Source organism: Hyperolius riggenbachi, chromosome 10, assembly GCF_040937935.1.
Source record: "Hyperolius riggenbachi isolate aHypRig1 chromosome 10, aHypRig1.pri, whole genome shotgun sequence".
Taxonomy (NCBI): Eukaryota; Metazoa; Chordata; class Amphibia; order Anura; family Hyperoliidae; genus Hyperolius; species Hyperolius riggenbachi.
This window is the reverse complement of record NC_090655.1, coordinates 296,115,423-296,133,516: the sequence shown is the minus strand read 5'-3', so window position 1 is coordinate 296,133,516 and position 18,094 is coordinate 296,115,423.

The window sequence follows — 18,094 nt, the reverse complement described above, 5'->3', positions numbered from 1 at the left end:
CTTATCCTAACTGGCAATACGGTACACATGGCCACATCACACTGATACTGGACTTTTCATCGGTGTGAGTTACCTTGTAACGCAGTGCTTAGCTGAGGGGGAATCACCAGGTGTGCCTCACACTGGTGGTCCGGACACTCTTACCCTAACTGGCAATACGGTACACATGGCCACATCACACTGATACTGGACTTTTCATGGGTGTGAGTTACCTTGTAACGCAGTGCTTAGCTGAGGGGGAATTGCCAGGTATGCCCCACACTGGTGGTCCGGACACTCTTATCCTAACTGGCAATACGGTACACATGGCCACATCACACTGATACTGGACTTTTCATCGGTGTGAGTTACCTTGTAACGCAGTGCTTAGCTGAGGGGGAATTGCCAGGTGTGCCCCACACTGGTGGTCCAGACACTCTTACCCTAACTGGCAATACGGTACACATGGCCACATCACACTGATACTGGACTTTTCATGGGTGTGAGTTACCTTGTAACGCAGTGCTTAGCTGAGGGGGAATTGCCAGGTGTGCCCCACACTGGTGGTCCGGACACTCTTACCCTAACTGGCAATACGGTACACATGGCCACATCACACTGATACTGGACTTTTCATGGGTGTGAGTTACCTTGTAACGCAGTGCTTAGCTGAGGGGGAATTGCCAGGTATGCCCCACACTGGTGGTCCGGACACTCTTATCCTAACTGACAATACAGTACACATGGCCACATCACACTGATACTGGACTTTTCATCGGTGTGAGTTACCTTGTAACGCAGTGCTTAGCTGAGGGGGAATTGCCAGGTATGTCCCACACTGGTGGTCCGGACACTCTTATCCTAACTGGCAATACGGTACACATGGCCACATCACACTGATACTGGACTTTTCATGGGTGTGAGTTACCTTGTAACGCAGTGCTTAGCTGAGGGGGAATTGCCAGGTATGCCCCACACTGGTGGTCCGGACACTCTTATCCTAACTGGCAATACGGTACACATGGCCACATCACACTGATACTGGACTTTTCATCGGTGTGAGTTACCTTGTAACGCAGTGCTTAGCTGAGGGGGAATTGCCAGGTATGCCCCACACTGGTGGTCCGGACACTCTTATCCTAACTGGCAATACGGTACACATGGCCACATCACACTGATACTGGACTTTTCATCGGTGTGAGTTACCTTGTAACGCAGTGCTTAGCTGAGGGGGAATTGCCAGGTATGCCCCACACTGGTGGTCCGGACACTCTTACCCTAACTGGCAATACGGTACACATGGCCACATCACACTGATACTGGACTTTTCATCGGTGTGAGTTACCTTGTAACGCAGTGCTTAGCTGAGGGGGAATTGCCAGGTGTGCCCCACACTGGTGGTCCGGACACTCTTACCCTAACTGGCAATACGGTACACATGGCCACATCACACGGATACTGGACTTTTCATCGGTGTGAGTTACCTTGTAACGCAGTGCTTAGCTGAGGGGGAATTGCCAGGTGTGCCCCACACTGGTGGTCCGGACACTCTTACCCTAACTGGCAATACGGTACACATGGCCACATCACACTGATACTGGACTTTTCATCGGTGTGAGTTACCTTGTAACGCAGTGCTTAGCTGAGGGGGAATTGCCAGGTATACCCCACACTGGTGGTCCGGACACTCTTATCCTAACTGGCAATACAGTACACATGGCCACATCACACTGATACTGGACTTTTCATCGGTGTGAGTTACCTTGTAACGCAGTGCTTAGCTGAGGGGGAATTGCCAGGTATGCCCCACACTGGTGGTCCGGACACTCTTATCCTAACTGGCAATACAGTACACATGGCCACATCACACTGATACTGGACTTTTCATGGGTGTGAGTTACCTTGTAACGCAGTGCTTAGCTGAGGGGGAATTGCCAGGTGTGCCTCACACTGGTGGTCCGGACACTCTTACCCTAACTGGCAATACGGTACACATGGCCACATCACACTGATACTGGACTTTTCATGGGTGTGAGTTACCTTGTAACGCAGTGCTTAGCTGAGGGGGAATCACCAGGTGTGCCTCACACTGGTGGTCCGGACACTCTTACCCTAACTGGCAATACGGTACACATGGCCACATCACACTGATACTGGACTTTTCATGGGTGTGAGTTACCTTGTAACGCAGTGCTTAGCTGAGGGGGAATTGCCAGGTATACCCCACACTGGTGGTCCGGACACTCTTATCCTAACTGGCAATACAGTACACATGGCCACATCACACTGATACTGGACTTTTCATCGGTGTGAGTTACCTTGTAACGCAGTGCTTAGCTGAGGGGGAATTGCCAGGTATGCCTCACACTGGTGGTCCAGACACTCTTACCCTAACTGGCAATACAGTACACATGGCCACATCACACTGATACTGGACTTTTCATCGGTGTGAGTTACCTTGTAACGCAGTGCTTAGCTGAGGGGGAATTGCCAGGTATGCCCCACACTGGTGGTCCGGACACTCTTACCCTAACTGGCAATACGGTACACATGGCCACATCACACTGATACTGGACTTTTCATCGGTGTGAGTTACCTTGTAACGCAGTGCTTAGCTGAGGGGGAATTGCCAGGTATGCCCCACACTGGTGGTCCGGACACTCTTATCCTAACTGGCAATACGGTACACATGGCCACATCACACTGATACTGGACTTTTCATCGGTGTGAGTTACCTTGTAACGCAGTGCTTAGCTGAGGGGGAATCACCAGGTGTGCCTCACACTGGTGGTCCGGACACTCTTACCCTAACTGGCAATACGGTACACATGGCCACATCACACTGATACTGGACTTTTCATGGGTGTGAGTTACCTTGTAACGCAGTGCTTAGCTGAGGGGGAATTGCCAGGTATGCCCCACACTGGTGGTCCGGACACTCTTATCCTAACTGGCAATACGGTACACATGGCCACATCACACTGATACTGGACTTTTCATCGGTGTGAGTTACCTTGTAACGCAGTGCTTAGCTGAGGGGGAATTGCCAGGTGTGCCCCACACTGGTGGTCCAGACACTCTTACCCTAACTGGCAATACGGTACACATGGCCACATCACACTGATACTGGACTTTTCATGGGTGTGAGTTACCTTGTAACGCAGTGCTTAGCTGAGGGGGAATTGCCAGGTATGCCCCACACTGGTGGTCCGGACACTCTTATCCTAACTGACAATACAGTACACATGGCCACATCACACTGATACTGGACTTTTCATCGGTGTGAGTTACCTTGTAACGCAGTGCTTAGCTGAGGGGGAATTGCCAGGTATGTCCCACACTGGTGGTCCGGACACTCTTATCCTAACTGGCAATACGGTACACATTGCCACATCACACTGATACTGGACTTTTCATGGGTGTGAGTTACCTTGTAACGCAGTGCTTAGCTGAGGGGGAATTGCCAGGTATGCCCCACACTGGTGGTCCGGACACTCTTATCCTAACTGACAATACAGTACACATGGCCACATCACACTGATACTGGACTTTTCATCGGTGTGAGTTACCTTGTAACGCAGTGCTTAGCTGAGGGGGAATTGCCAGGTATGCCCCACACTAGTGGTCCGGACACTCTTACCCTAACTGGCAATACGGTACACATGGCCACATCACACTGATACTGGACTTTTCATCGGTGTGAGTTACCTTGTAACGCAGTGCTTAGCTGAGGGGGAATTGCCAGGTGTGCCCCACACTGGTGGTCCGGACACTCTTACCCTAACTGACAATACGGTACACATGGCCACATCACACTGATACTGGACTTTTCATCGGTGTGAGTTACCTTGTAACGCAGTGCTTAGCTGAGGGGGAATTGCCAGGTGTGCCCCACACTGGTGGTCCGGACACTCTTATCCTAACTGGCAATACGGTACACATGGCCACATCACACTGATACTGGACTTTTCATCGGTGTGAGTTACCTTGTAACGCAGTGCTTAGCTGAGGGGGAATTGCCAGGTGTGCCCCACACTGGTGGTCCGGACACTCTTACCCTAACTGACAATACGGTACACATGGCCACATCACACTGATACTGGACTTTTCATCGGTGTGAGTTACCTTGTAACGCAGTGCTTAGCTGAGGGGGAATTGCCAGGTGTGCCTCACACTGGTGGTCCGGACACTCTTACCCTAACTGGCAATACGGTACACATGGCCACATCACACTGATACTGGACTTTTCATCGGTGTGAGTTACCTTGTAACGCAGTGCTTAGCTGAGGGGGAATTGCCAGGTGTGCCCCACACTGGTGGTCCGGACACTCTTACCCTAACTGGCAATACGGTACACATGGCCACATCACACGGATACTGGACTTTTCATCGGTGTGAGTTACCTTGTAACGCAGTGCTTAGCTGAGGGGGAATTGCCAGGTGTGCCCCACACTGGTGGTCCGGACACTCTTACCCTAACTGGCAATACGGTACACATGGCCACATCACACTGATACTGGACTTTTCATCGGTGTGAGTTACCTTGTAACGCAGTGCTTAGCTGAGGGGGAATTGCCAGGTATACCCCACACTGGTGGTCCGGACACTCTTATCCTAACTGGCAATACAGTACACATGGCTACATCACACTGATACTGGACTTTTCATCGGTGTGAGTTACCTTGTAACGCAGTGCTTAGCTGAGGGGGAATTGCCAGGTGTGCCCCACACTGGTGGTCCGGACACTCTTACCCTAACTGGCAATACAGTACACATGGCCACATCACACTGATACTGGACTTTTCATCGGTGTGAGTTACCTTGTAACGCAGTGCTTAGCTGAGGGGGAATTGCCAGGTGTGCCCCACACTGGTGGTCCGGACACTCTTACCCTAACTGACAATACGGTACACATGACCACATCACACGGATACTGGACTTTTCATCGGTGTGAGTTACCTTGTAACGCAGTGCTTAGCTGAGGGGGAATTGCCAGGTGTGCCCCACACTGGTGGTCCGGACACTCTTACCCTAACTGGCAATACAGTACACATGGCCACATCACACTGATACTGGACTTTTCATCGGTGTGAGTTACCTTGTAACGCAGTGCTTAGCTGAGGGGGAATTGCCAGGTATGCCCCACACTGGTGGTCCGGACACTCTTATCCTAACTGGCAATACAGTACACATGGCCACATCACACTGATACTGGACTTTTCATGGGTGTGAGTTACCTTGTAACGCAGTGCTTAGCTGAGGGGGAATTGCCAGGTGTGCCTCACACTGGTGGTCCGGACACTCTTACCCTAACTGGCAATACGGTACACATGGCCACATCACACTGATACTGGACTTTTCATGGGTGTGAGTTACCTTGTAACGCAGTGCTTAGCTGAGGGGGAATCACCAGGTGTGCCTCACACTGGTGGTCCGGACACTCTTACCCTAACTGGCAATACGGTACACATGGCCACATCACACTGATACTGGACTTTTCATGGGTGTGAGTTACCTTGTAACGCAGTGCTTAGCTGAGGGGGAATTGCCAGGTATACCCCACACTGGTGGTCCGGACACTCTTATCCTAACTGGCAATACAGTACACATGGCCACATCACACTGATACTGGACTTTTCATCGGTGTGAGTTACCTTGTAACGCAGTGCTTAGCTGAGGGGGAATTGCCAGGTATGCCTCACACTGGTGGTCCAGACACTCTTACCCTAACTGGCAATACAGTACACATGGCCACATCACACTGATACTGGACTTTTCATCGGTGTGAGTTACCTTGTAACGCAGTGCTTAGCTGAGGGGGAATTGCCAGGTATGCCCCACACTGGTGGTCCGGACACTCTTACCCTAACTGGCAATACGGTACACATGGCCACATCACACTGATACTGGACTTTTCATCGGTGTGAGTTACCTTGTAACGCAGTGCTTAGCTGAGGGGGAATTGCCAGGTGTGCCTCACACTGGTGGTCCGGACACTCTTACCCTAACTGGCAATACGGTACACATGGCCACATCACACTGATACTGGACTTTTCATGGGTGTGAGTTACCTTGTAACGCAGTGCTTAGCTGAGGGGGAATTGCCAGGTATGCCCCACACTGGTGGTCCGGACACTCTTATCCTAACTGGCAATACGGTACACATGGCCACATCACACTAATACTGGACTTTTCATCGGTGTGAGTTACCTTGTAACGCAGTGCTTAGCTGAGGGGGAATTGCCAGGTATGTCCCACACTGGTGGTCCGGACACTCTTATCCTAACTGGCAATACGGTACACATGGCCACATCACACTGATACTGGACTTTTCATGGGTGTGAGTTACCTTGTAACGCAGTGCTTAGCTGAGGGGGAATTGCCAGGTATGCCCCACACTGGTGGTCCGGACACTCTTATCCTAACTGGCAATACAGTACACATGGCCACATCACACTGATACTGGACTTTTCATCGGTGTGAGTTACCTTGTAACGCAGTGCTTAGCTGAGGGGGAATTGCCAGGTATGCCCCACACTGGTGGTCCAGACACTCTTATCCTAACTGGCAATACGGTACACATGGCCACATCACACTGATACTGGACTTTTCATCGGTGTGAGTTACCTTGTAACGCAGTGCTTAGCTGAGGGGGAATTGCCAGGTGTGCCCCACACTGGTGGTCCGGACACTCTTATCCTAACTGGCAATACGGTACACATGGCCACATCACACTGATACTGGACTTTTCATCGGTGTGAGTTACCTTGTAACGCAGTGCTTAGCTGAGGGGGAATTGCCAGGTATGCCTCACACTGGTGGTCCAGACACTCTTACCCTAACTGGCAATACAGTACACATGGCCACATCACACTGATACTGGACTTTTCATCGGTGTGAGTTACCTTGTAACGCAGTGCTTAGCTGAGGGGGAATTGCCAGGTATGCCCCACACTGGTGGTCCGGACACTCTTACCCTAACTGACAATACGGTACACATGGCCACATCACACTGATACTGGACTTTTCATCGGTGTGAGTTACCTTGTAACGCAGTGCTTAGCTGAGGGGGAATTGCCAGGTATGCCCCACACTGGTGGTCCGGACACTCTTACCCTAACTGGCAATACGGTACACATGGCCACATCACACTGATACTGGACTTTTCATGGGTGTGAGTTACCTTGTAACGCAGTGCTTAGCTGAGGGGGAATTGCCAGGTGTGCCCCACACTGGTGGTCCGGACACTCTTATCCTAACTGACAATACGGTACACATGGCCACATCACACTGATACTGGACTTTTCATGGGTGTGAGTTACCTTGTAACGCAGTGCTTAGCTGAGGGGGAATTGCCAGGTGTGCCCCACACTGGTGGTCCGGACACTCTTATCCTAACTGACAATACGGTACACATGGCCACATCACACTGATACTGGACTTTTCATCGGTGTGAGTTACCTTGTAACGCAGTGCTTAGCTGAGGGGGAATTGCCAGGTGTGCCTCACACTGGTGGTCCGGACACTCTTACCCTAACTGGCAATACGGTACACATGGCCACATCACACTGATACTGGACTTTTCATCGGTGTGAGTTACCTTGTAACGCAGTGCTTAGCTGAGGGGGAATTGCCAGGTATGCCCCACACTGGTGGTCCGGACACTCTTACCCTAACTGGCAATACGGTACACATGGCCACATCACACTGATACTGGACTTTTCATCGGTGTGAGTTACCTTGTAACGCAGTGCTTAGCTGAGGGGGAATTGCCAGGTGTGCCCCACACTGGTGGTCTGGACACTCTTATCCTAACTGGCAATACGGTACACATGGCCACATCACACTGATACTGGACTTTTCATCGGTGTGAGTTACCTTGTAACGCAGTGCTTAGCTGAGGGGGAATTGCCAGGTATGCCTCACACTGGTGGTCCAGACACTCTTACCCTAACTGGCAATACAGTACACATGGCCACATCACACTGATACTGGACTTTTCATCGGTGTGAGTTACCTTGTAACGCAGTGCTTAGCTGAGGGGGAATTGCCAGGTATGCCCCACACTGGTGGTCCGGACACTCTTACCCTAACTGACAATACGGTACACATGGCCACATCACACTGATACTGGACTTTTCATGGGTGTGAGTTACCTTGTAACGCAGTGCTTAGCTGAGGGGGAATTGCCAGGTGTGCCTCACACTGGTGGTCCGGACACTCTTACCCTAACTGACAATACGGTACACATGGCCACATCACACTGATACTGGACTTTTCATCGGTGTGAGTTACCTTGTAACGCAGTGCTTAGCTGAGGGGGAATTGCCAGGTATGCCCCACACTGGTGGTCCGGACACTCTTACCCTAACTGGCAATACGGTACACATGGCCACATCACACTGATACTGGACTTTTCATGGGTGTGAGTTACCTTGTAACGCAGTGCTTAGCTGAGGGGGAATTGCCAGGTGTGCCCCACACTGGTGGTCCGGACACTCTTATCCTAACTGACAATACGGTACACATGGCCACATCACACTGATACTGGACTTTTCATGGGTGTGAGTTACCTTGTAACGCAGTGCTTAGCTGAGGGGGAATTGCCAGGTGTGCCCCACACTGGTGGTCCGGACACTCTTATCCTAACTGACAATACGGTACACATGGCCACATCACACTGATACTGGACTTTTCATCGGTGTGAGTTACCTTGTAACGCAGTGCTTAGCTGAGGGGGAATTGCCAGGTGTGCCTCACACTGGTGGTCCGGACACTCTTACCCTAACTGGCAATACGGTACACATGGCCACATCACACTGATACTGGACTTTTCATCGGTGTGAGTTACCTTGTAACGCAGTGCTTAGCTGAGGGGGAATTGCCAGGTATGCCCCACACTGGTGGTCCGGACACTCTTACCCTAACTGGCAATACGGTACACATGGCCACATCACACTGATACTGGACTTTTCATCGGTGTGAGTTACCTTGTAACGCAGTGCTTAGCTGAGGGGGAATTGCCAGGTGTGCCTCACACTGGTGGTCCGGACACTCTTACCCTAACTGGCAATACGGTACACATGGCCACATCACACTGATACTGGACTTTTCATCGGTGTGAGTTACCTTGTAACGCAGTGCTTAGCTGAGGGGGAATTGCCAGGTGTGCCTCACACTGGTGGTCCGGACACTCTTATCCTAACTGGCAATACGGTACACATGGCCACATCACACGGATACTGGACTTTTCATCGGTGTGAGTTACCTTGTAACGCAGTGCTTAGCTGAGGGGGAATTGCCAGGTGTGCCTCACACTGGTGGTCCGGACACTCTTACCCTAACTGGCAATACGGTACACATGGCCACATCACACTGATACTGGACTTTTCATCGGTGTGAGTTACCTTGTAACGCAGTGCTTAGCTGAGGGGGAATCGCCAGGTGTGCCTCACACTGGTGGTCCGGACACTCTTATCCTAACTGGCAATACGGTACACATGGCCACATCACACTGATACTGGACTTTTCATGGGTGTGAGTTACCTTGTAACGCAGTGCTTAGCTGAGGGGGAATTGCCAGGTATGCCCCACACTGGTGGTCCGGACACTCTTACCCTAACTGGCAATACGGTACACATGGCCACATCACACTGATACTGGACTTTTCATGGGTGTGAGTTACCTTGTAACGCAGTGCTTAGCTGAGGGGGAATCACCAGGTGTGCCCCACACTGGTGGTCCGGACACTCTTACCCTAACTGGCAATACGGTACACATGGCCACATCACACTGATACTGGACTTTTCATCGGTGTGAGTTACCTTGTAACGCAGTGCTTAGCTGAGGGGGAATTGCCAGGTATGCCCCACACTGGTGGTCCGGACACTCTTACCCTAACTGGCAATACGGTACACATGGCCACATCACACTGATACTGGACTTTTCATCGGTGTGAGTTACCTTGTAACGCAGTGCTTAGCTGAGGGGGAATTGCCAGGTGTGCCCCACACTGGTGGTCCAGACACTCTTACCCTAACTGGCAATACAGTACACATGGCCACATCACACTGATACTGGACTTTTCATCGGTGTGAGTTACCTTGTAACGCAGTGCTTAGCTGAGGGGGAATTGCCAGGTATGCCCCACACTGGTGGTCCGGACACTCTTATGAGCCCACTGTTTAGGCAGAAAAAGAATGGGGTGGCCATATTTCTTCCAACCTGTGACTGTGACGAAGAGCTCCAGAGATATTACACCAATGCTGCTGGCAGATTTCTTATTAGTTTTCTCATAGACAGGGCTGTATTTAGGGTTTGGGCAGCCCTAGGCACCCTAGACCTACGACGCGCCTCCCCACCCCTATAAAAGTGCGTTGGCGGAGCGCGGCGCAGCAAATAATGGGCGTGGTCACAGAATGCAGTGGGCGTGTCCCTAACCTACAGTGGGTGTGACCAATTAAAATTTCCTACTAAGAGTGCAACCGAAAGTCGGTGGGGCCGTGTTTTCTCCCTGGATATGGGTAAAAAGTGACCCTAAAAAAGCAAGTAGGAAATGTTCCCACCAAAAAAAAAACAAAAAACACATTAGCCAGTGTTCTCTCGCTCAAAATAGTGGTAGGTATTAGATTGTGAACTCCTCTGAGAAAAGTCAGTTACATGACTATGTTCTATTTACCATGACTATGTTCTCTGCAGTGCTGCAGAAGATGCCAGTGCTATATAGACTCACCTGAGGGCTCGTTTCCACTATCGCGAATCCACATGCGTCCAACGCATGCGGATTCACACATGTAATGCAAGTGGATGGGCCTGTTTCCACTGTAGCGTTGTTGAGGTGCGTTTTTTTCAGCGGTGAAAAAACGCACAAAAGAGCCGCAGAATTCGCCTGCGAGTGGAATGCATGCGAATCGCATGCAATGTATTTAATAGGGAAATCGCATGTGTTTTCCCAATGCGTTTTTTGCCATAAATTTGCATAGGTACCAATGTAAATTCACCCAGGCAGTGACATGGTTAAAATCGCATATACCCTCACCTATGCGAATTCGCGGCAAAAACCGCATGGGGAATCGCATCCGCATGCGATTTTATCAGCGGTGGAATCCAGGCGATTCCACACCGCAATAGTGGAAACGAGCCCTAAAGGATTATTAGGAACACCAGTTCAATTTCTTATTAATGCAATTATCTAATCAACCAATCACATGGCAGTTGCTTCAATGCATTTAGTGGTGTGGTCAGGGGCGTTGCAATGCATTTAGGGGTGTGGTCAGGGGCGTTGCAATGCATTTAGGGGTGTGGTCCTGGTCAAGACAATTTCCTGAACTCCAAACTGAATGTCAGAATGGGAAAGAAAGGTGATTTAAGCAATTTTGAGCGTGGCATGGTTGTTGGTGCCAGACGGGCCGGTCTGAGTATTTCACAATCTGCTCAGTTACTGGGATTTTCACGCACAACCATTTCTAGGGTTTACAAAGAATGGTGTGAAAAGGGAAAAACATCCAGTATGCGGCAGTCCTGTGGGCGAAAATGCCTTGTTGATGCTAGAGCTCAGAGGAGAATGGGCCGACTGATTCAGGCTGATAGAAGAGCAACGTTGACTGAAATATCCACTCGTTACAACCGAGGTATGCAGCAAAGCATTTGTGAAGCCACGACACACACAACCTTGAGGCGGATGGGCTACAACAGCAGAAGAAAATGGTAATGGTAATGACGGTCATACGCAGGACCAAATAAACTCAGCAGCTGTGCCCCCAGTATAGGTAGCCAGGTTTAGGTGTCCCCCAGTATAAGCTAGAGATGTCGCGAACCTCCGATTTTCGGTCCGCGAACCGGGTTCGCGAACTTCCGCGGAAGGTTCGGTTCGCGGAAAAGTTCGCGAACCGCAATAGACTTCAATGGGGAGGCGAACTTTGAAAAATAGAAAAAATTATGCTGGCCACAAAAGTGATGGAAAAGATGTTTCAAGGTGTCTAACACCTGAGATCTTTCAGTGACTACAAGAGGGGGTTGGGGGGAATTCAAAAATACCTTATAGTTTTTGAGAAAATCAATTTTAAAGTAACTCCTTCTGACCGTGTGAAAATTAAGCGCCCGCCGACTTTAGCAGTTAATAGCAAAGCCGCTTTAAAAGCTAGAAACCCCAAACTTGCAGAAAATGTTAAGAAGAACAGTGGGAATAAGAGGAAATTTTTTTTTTCAAAAAGACCTTATAGTTTTTGAGAAAATCAATTTTAAAGTTTCAATGTAAATTCTCCTTCTGACCGTGGGAAAATATACCCCAGCCGACTTTAATGGTTAATTGCAAAGCCCCTTTAAAAGCTAGCAACACCAAAATTACTGGGAATGTTAAGAAGAAAAGCGGGAACAAGAGGAAACATTTTTTTTTCAAAAAGACCTTATAGTTTTTGAGAAAATCGATTTTAAAGTAAAAAAAAAGAGTCGATTCATAAAAAAAGAACCGATTCATTCATGAGCCGTTAGTATAGCAGAGAATGCATCCTCGGAAGGACGTGAAGCTGCTGGCTCCCGCTGCTGTCTCTCCCCACCTGCCTGCACCTGTCACCCTCACCTAGGCTGGCACCCAGCGCACCCATGGGTGCACTGAGTGCCAGCCTAGGTGGGGGTTGACAGGTGCAGGCAGGCAGGTGGGGAGAGACAGCGGGAGCTAGCAGCTATGCATCCGAAAGGACGCATTCTCTGCTATGTGGGTGGGGGGCTTCGGAGATCTTTAATCAACTTAATAGAAGATCGCAACATATGTCGGCCGGGGCTCCGCATTCTGGCTATCCCAGCCTGCATGGGGGACAAGGGGTTACAGAGGCTCGGGAGGGGGGACCCCACGTCATTTTTTTTTTCAGATTTCCCACACTCAGCACATAAAAATAATAAAAAAATAAAAAATATATATATATATATATATATATATATATATACACACACATATTATGGAAAATTGAATACTTACCTGCCGGTAATTTTCCTTTCCATATGTGTCCATGGCAGCACGGATGGGTTAAGTCCCGCCCACCTAACCCCTATAGGACCATACATGTATAAATTTCTCCCAGGTACTCCCACAGTAGTCTTAAACTCGGAATCACCGAATCTAGGGAGGGAGCTCCGTGCTGCCTTGGACACATATGGAAAGGAAAATTACCGGCAGGTAAGTATTCAATTTTCCGTATTCCATACGTGTCCATGTCAGCACGGATGGGAGTTAACTAGAATAAAACTCAGGGAGGGATGGGGTGCAATGCTGAAAACAAGTTTAATGTTACTTCACATCAATTTTAATACAGCAGTTCCAAATTGTACAGTAGTGTTGGGCGAACACCTGGATGTTCGGGTTCGGGCCGAACAGGCCGAACATGGGCCAGATGTTCGGCATGTTCGGCCCGAACGCCGAACTCAATGGGAGTCAATGGGACCCCCGAACATGCCCATTTTGGGGGCCCTATGGGGTCGCAGGCATAAGGGGGGAGCATGCCCCGGTCGCGGGGGGGTCGGAAATTCCCCCCACCCCCTCCGCTAGCGCTCCCCCCTCTGCCCGCTTCCCCATACAAAAAGTTTAAATCAAGTTCAATAGTACCTGGGCTGGTGGCATTGGCTGGCAGTGGAGTGAGGAGGAGGAGGAGTCCGAATAGCAGAGTGACGTTGAGGCCGGGCAGCGGGCGGTTCAGCGCTAGTACCCTTGTGGTACTTCCGCCCTTTCTCTGACCTCACGTCCTCTGCGTGATGACGCATACGAGGGTACGCGTGATGCGTACCCTCGTATGCAGAGGACGTGAGGTCAGAGAAAGGGCGGAAGTACCACAAGGGTACTAGCGCTGAACCGCCCGCTGCCCGGCCTCAACGTCACTCTGCTACTCGGACTCCTCCTCCTCCTCACTCCACTGCCAGCCAATGCCACCAGCCCAGGTACACTACTATTGAACTTGATTTAAACTTTTTTTATGGGGAAGCGGGCAGAGGGGGGAGCACTAGCGGAGGGGGTGGGGGGAATTTCCGACCCCCCCCGCGATCGGGGCATGCTCCCCCCTTATGCCTGCGACCCCATAGGGGGGCCGTATTGCGGCCTGTTCGGCCGAACAGGGCCCTGTTCGCCCGAACAGGGGCCCTGTTCGGCCCTGTTCGGGGGCATACAGAAGTTCGGGGCGAACCCGAACTTAAAAGGCCGAACACCATCAGGTGTTCGGCCGAACTCGAACATCACCCGAACAGGGTGATGTTCTGCAGAACCCGAACAGTGGCGAACACTGTTCGCCCAACACTATTGTACAGTAGAATTGACTGCAGGGTCTACCCTATAATGCTTCATGAAGGTATTAATTGATGACCAATTGGCAGCCTGACATATCTTCTCGGCCGGTACCTTATTAAAGGCGGCCCATGATGCCGCCATCCCCTTTGTTGAATGGGCTGTTAGCTGCTCTGGTGGAGGCAAGTTATTAGTCTTGTAGGCTGTTTGAATCATGTGCACTAACCACTGGGCAATTGTGCGTGAAGATGCTGGTTGGCCTACCCTGTATCCGGCCGGGATAATGAACAACTTTTCAGTTTTCCTTATCTCTCTGGTTCTATCAAGATAGACTTTTAATGTGCTTCCAACATCTAGAGGATGTGGGTTAGCATTAGTCTCTTCCATTAGGGTTGGCAAAGTCCATTCCTGGTTGAAATGATAAACTGATGCAACTTTGGTTATAAAATGTTGCACTGGCCTTAAAACTACCCTGTCTTCAGGTTCTTCACATCCTAGTGCTTGCAGTTCTGATATTCTCCTGGCTGAGGCCATTGCCACCAAGAAGATAGCTTTATGTGTTAATTGTACCAGCTTACAATTTTCCAGGTTTGAAAAAGGTGGTTGCGACAGAGTCTCCAGGACTAACGGAAGATTCCATTTAGGAAAAACCACCTTGATTGGTGGTCTTTCCTTCAAGACACCACGAAGAAATTGAACAACTAAGGGGTGTAACGCCCACCTTTGGTCCGTAAGTGCCGAGAGTGCCGACACCTGGACCTTTAAGGTGTGAAAACCTAGCCCCTTGTCCAGACCAGATTGAAGAAACTGTAAGATCTGTGTTACTTGCGGTTTCAATGGTTCAAACTGATGCTGTATCGCGAACTCCTGAAATCTTGCCCAAACTCTCTGGTATGAGTTGTTAGTAGATGGCTTTCTTGCTTTAAGCAAGGTTTCAATCACATCCGTGGAACATCCCAAGGATCGCAGCTTCCTCCTTTCAATCTCCAGACAGCCAGGTTTAATTTGTGTGGATGAGGGTAGCATATTGGACCCTGGGTTAGTAAGTTGTGGTCCGACGGGAGGAGCAGTGGTTGTTGGGTTTTTAGGTGCCACAATAGCAGAAACCATGGTCTCCTGGGCCAGAACGGGATGACTGCTATTACTATTACTTTCTCTCGTATCAGCCTCAATAGTAGTTGATGGATTAAGGGTATCGGTGGAAATACATATGCGAAGGTAAAGTCCCATGGTACTAGTAATGCATCCGTGCCTAACGCTGTCGGTGTCTGTCGTCTGGCGAAAAACTTCTTGCACTTGGTGTTGCTCGAGGTTGCCATCAGATCGATCTGTGGGGTTCCGAACTGAGTGCAGATAGTTTGGAACACCTGGTTGCTCAGTGACCACTCGTTGTTGTCCAGTTGTGATCTGCTGAGGAAATCTGCCGTTATATTCTCCTTCCCTGGAATATATACAGCTGAGAGACTGGTGAGATACTTCTCTGCAAACAGAAAGATTGGGGCTACCTCTCGTAGGAGGGTCTTTGATCTTGTCCCTCCCTGTCTCCTCACGTAGGCTACTGCCATACGATTGTCCATACGTAAGACAACATGCTGTCCTAGTAACTGTTCCTTGAAGCTGAAAAGAGCTAACAGAGCCGCTCTGACCTCCAGTACATAGTTACATAGTTATATAGTTACATAGTTACATAGTTATATAGTTACATAGTTACATAGTTATATAGTTACATAGTTACATCGTTATTTTGGTTGAAAAAAGACATACGTCCATCGAGTTCAACCAGTATAAAGTACAACACCAGCCTGCTCCCTCACATATCCCTGTTGATCCAGAGGAAGGCGAAAAAACCCTTACAAGGCATGGTCCAATTAGCCCCTAAAGGGAAAAATTCCTTCCCGACTCCAGATGGCAATCGGATAAAATCCCTGGATCAACATCATTAGGCATTACCTAGTAATTGTAGCCATGGATGTCTTTCAACGCAAGGAAAGCATCTAAGCCCCCTTTAAATGCAGGTATAGAGTTTGCCATAACGACTTCCTGTGGCAATGCATTCCACATCTTAATCACTCTTACTGTAAAGAACCCTTTCCTAAATAAATGGCTAAAACATTTTTCCTCCATGCGCAGATCATGTCCTCTAGTCCTTTGAGAAGGCCTAGGGACAAAAAGCTCATCCGCCAAGCTATTATATTGCCCTCTGATGTATTTATACATGTTAATTAGATCCCCTCTAAGGCGTCTTTTCTCTAGACTAAATAAACCCAGTTTATCTAACCTTTCTTGGTAAGTGAGACCTTCCATCCCACGTATCAATTTTGTAGCTCGTCTCTGCACCTGCTCTAAAACTGCAATATCTTTTTTGTAATGTGGTGCCCAGAACTGAATTCCATATTCCAGATGTGGCCTTACTAGAGAGTTAAACAGGGGCAATATTATGCTAGCATCTCGAGTTTTTATTTCCCTTTTAATGCATCCCAAAATTTTGTTAGCTTTAGCTGCAGCTGCTTGGCATTGAGTACGATTATTTAACTTGTTGTCAATGAGTACTCCTAAGTCCTTCTCCAAGTTTGATGTCCCCAACTGTATCCCATTTATTTTGTATGGTGCTAGACCATTAGTACGTCCAAAATGCATGACCTTACATTTGTCAACATTGAATTTCATCTGCCATGTATGTGCCCATATAGCCATCCTATCCAGATCCTGTTGCAATATGACACTATCTTCCTGAGAGTTGATGATTCTGCACAATTTTGTATCATCTGCAAAAATAGCAACATTGCTCACTACTGCATCTACTAGGTCATTAATAAATAAATTGAAGAGCACTGGACCCAGAACAGAGTACATTGGCTGGGACTTGTTTCTGGGACTTGTTTCTGCTGGTGTCCCCACTGACCCTGTACTACTTGTGATTGAAGATGTGCTCCCCAGCCTCTCTGGCTGGCGTCTGTGGTAAGTATGGTCACTGACGACGGCTGAATAGACAGCGGCGCTGTCAAGTTCTCCCGCTGTAACCACCAGAACAGAGAGTCCTTCATCTTCGGCGTTATTACTATCCTCTGATCCATGTGCTTGCTGGACCACTGGGACAGTAGTCCGACTTGCCATGGTCTTGCGTGCCACTGTGCCCATCTCAACATGGGAATTGTGGATGTCATAGTTCCCAGTACACTGAGACATTGTCTCGCTGTCAGGATTGGCATACATATTGTATTCCGCATCAGCGTCTGAATCTTCAACTGTTTTTCGTCCGGTAGACCAATCGCATTGTGACTTGTCTGGAGACGTGCTCCTAGAAATATGATATCCTGTGTTGGCTGTAGATGACTTTTGGCCAGATTTATTCTCCACCCGAATCTTTGTAGTTCCTGGAGAAGCAATTGTCTGTGTTGAATTATCAAGTCTTTGTCTTGGTGTAGTAACAACAGGTCGTCAAGGTAGTGGAAAAGTCTGAGACCCTGTAGCCTTAAGATCTCGACCAAAGACAGTAGAACGTTTGAAAAGGTTCTGGGGGCTGTGCATATGCCAAAGGGTAGACAGCGGAATTGCAGATGTTGATCTCCCACTATGAACCTTAAGTATCTTTGGTATTGCAGATGTATTGCAATGTGCAGGTAGGCATCCTCCAAATCTATGGAGAGGGCCCAGTCGTTTGGCATGACTATCTTCACGAATGTCTGTATATTCTCCATCTTGAAATGTTCCACCTCGATAAAGGAATTTAGTTTTCTCAAGTCCATCACTGGTCTGAGGTCGCCTGACTTCTTCTTTACGAAGAAAAGGGGTGAGTATATTCCCTGACCTCTCTGCGCTAGTGGAACCTCCACAATAGCATCTTTTAGT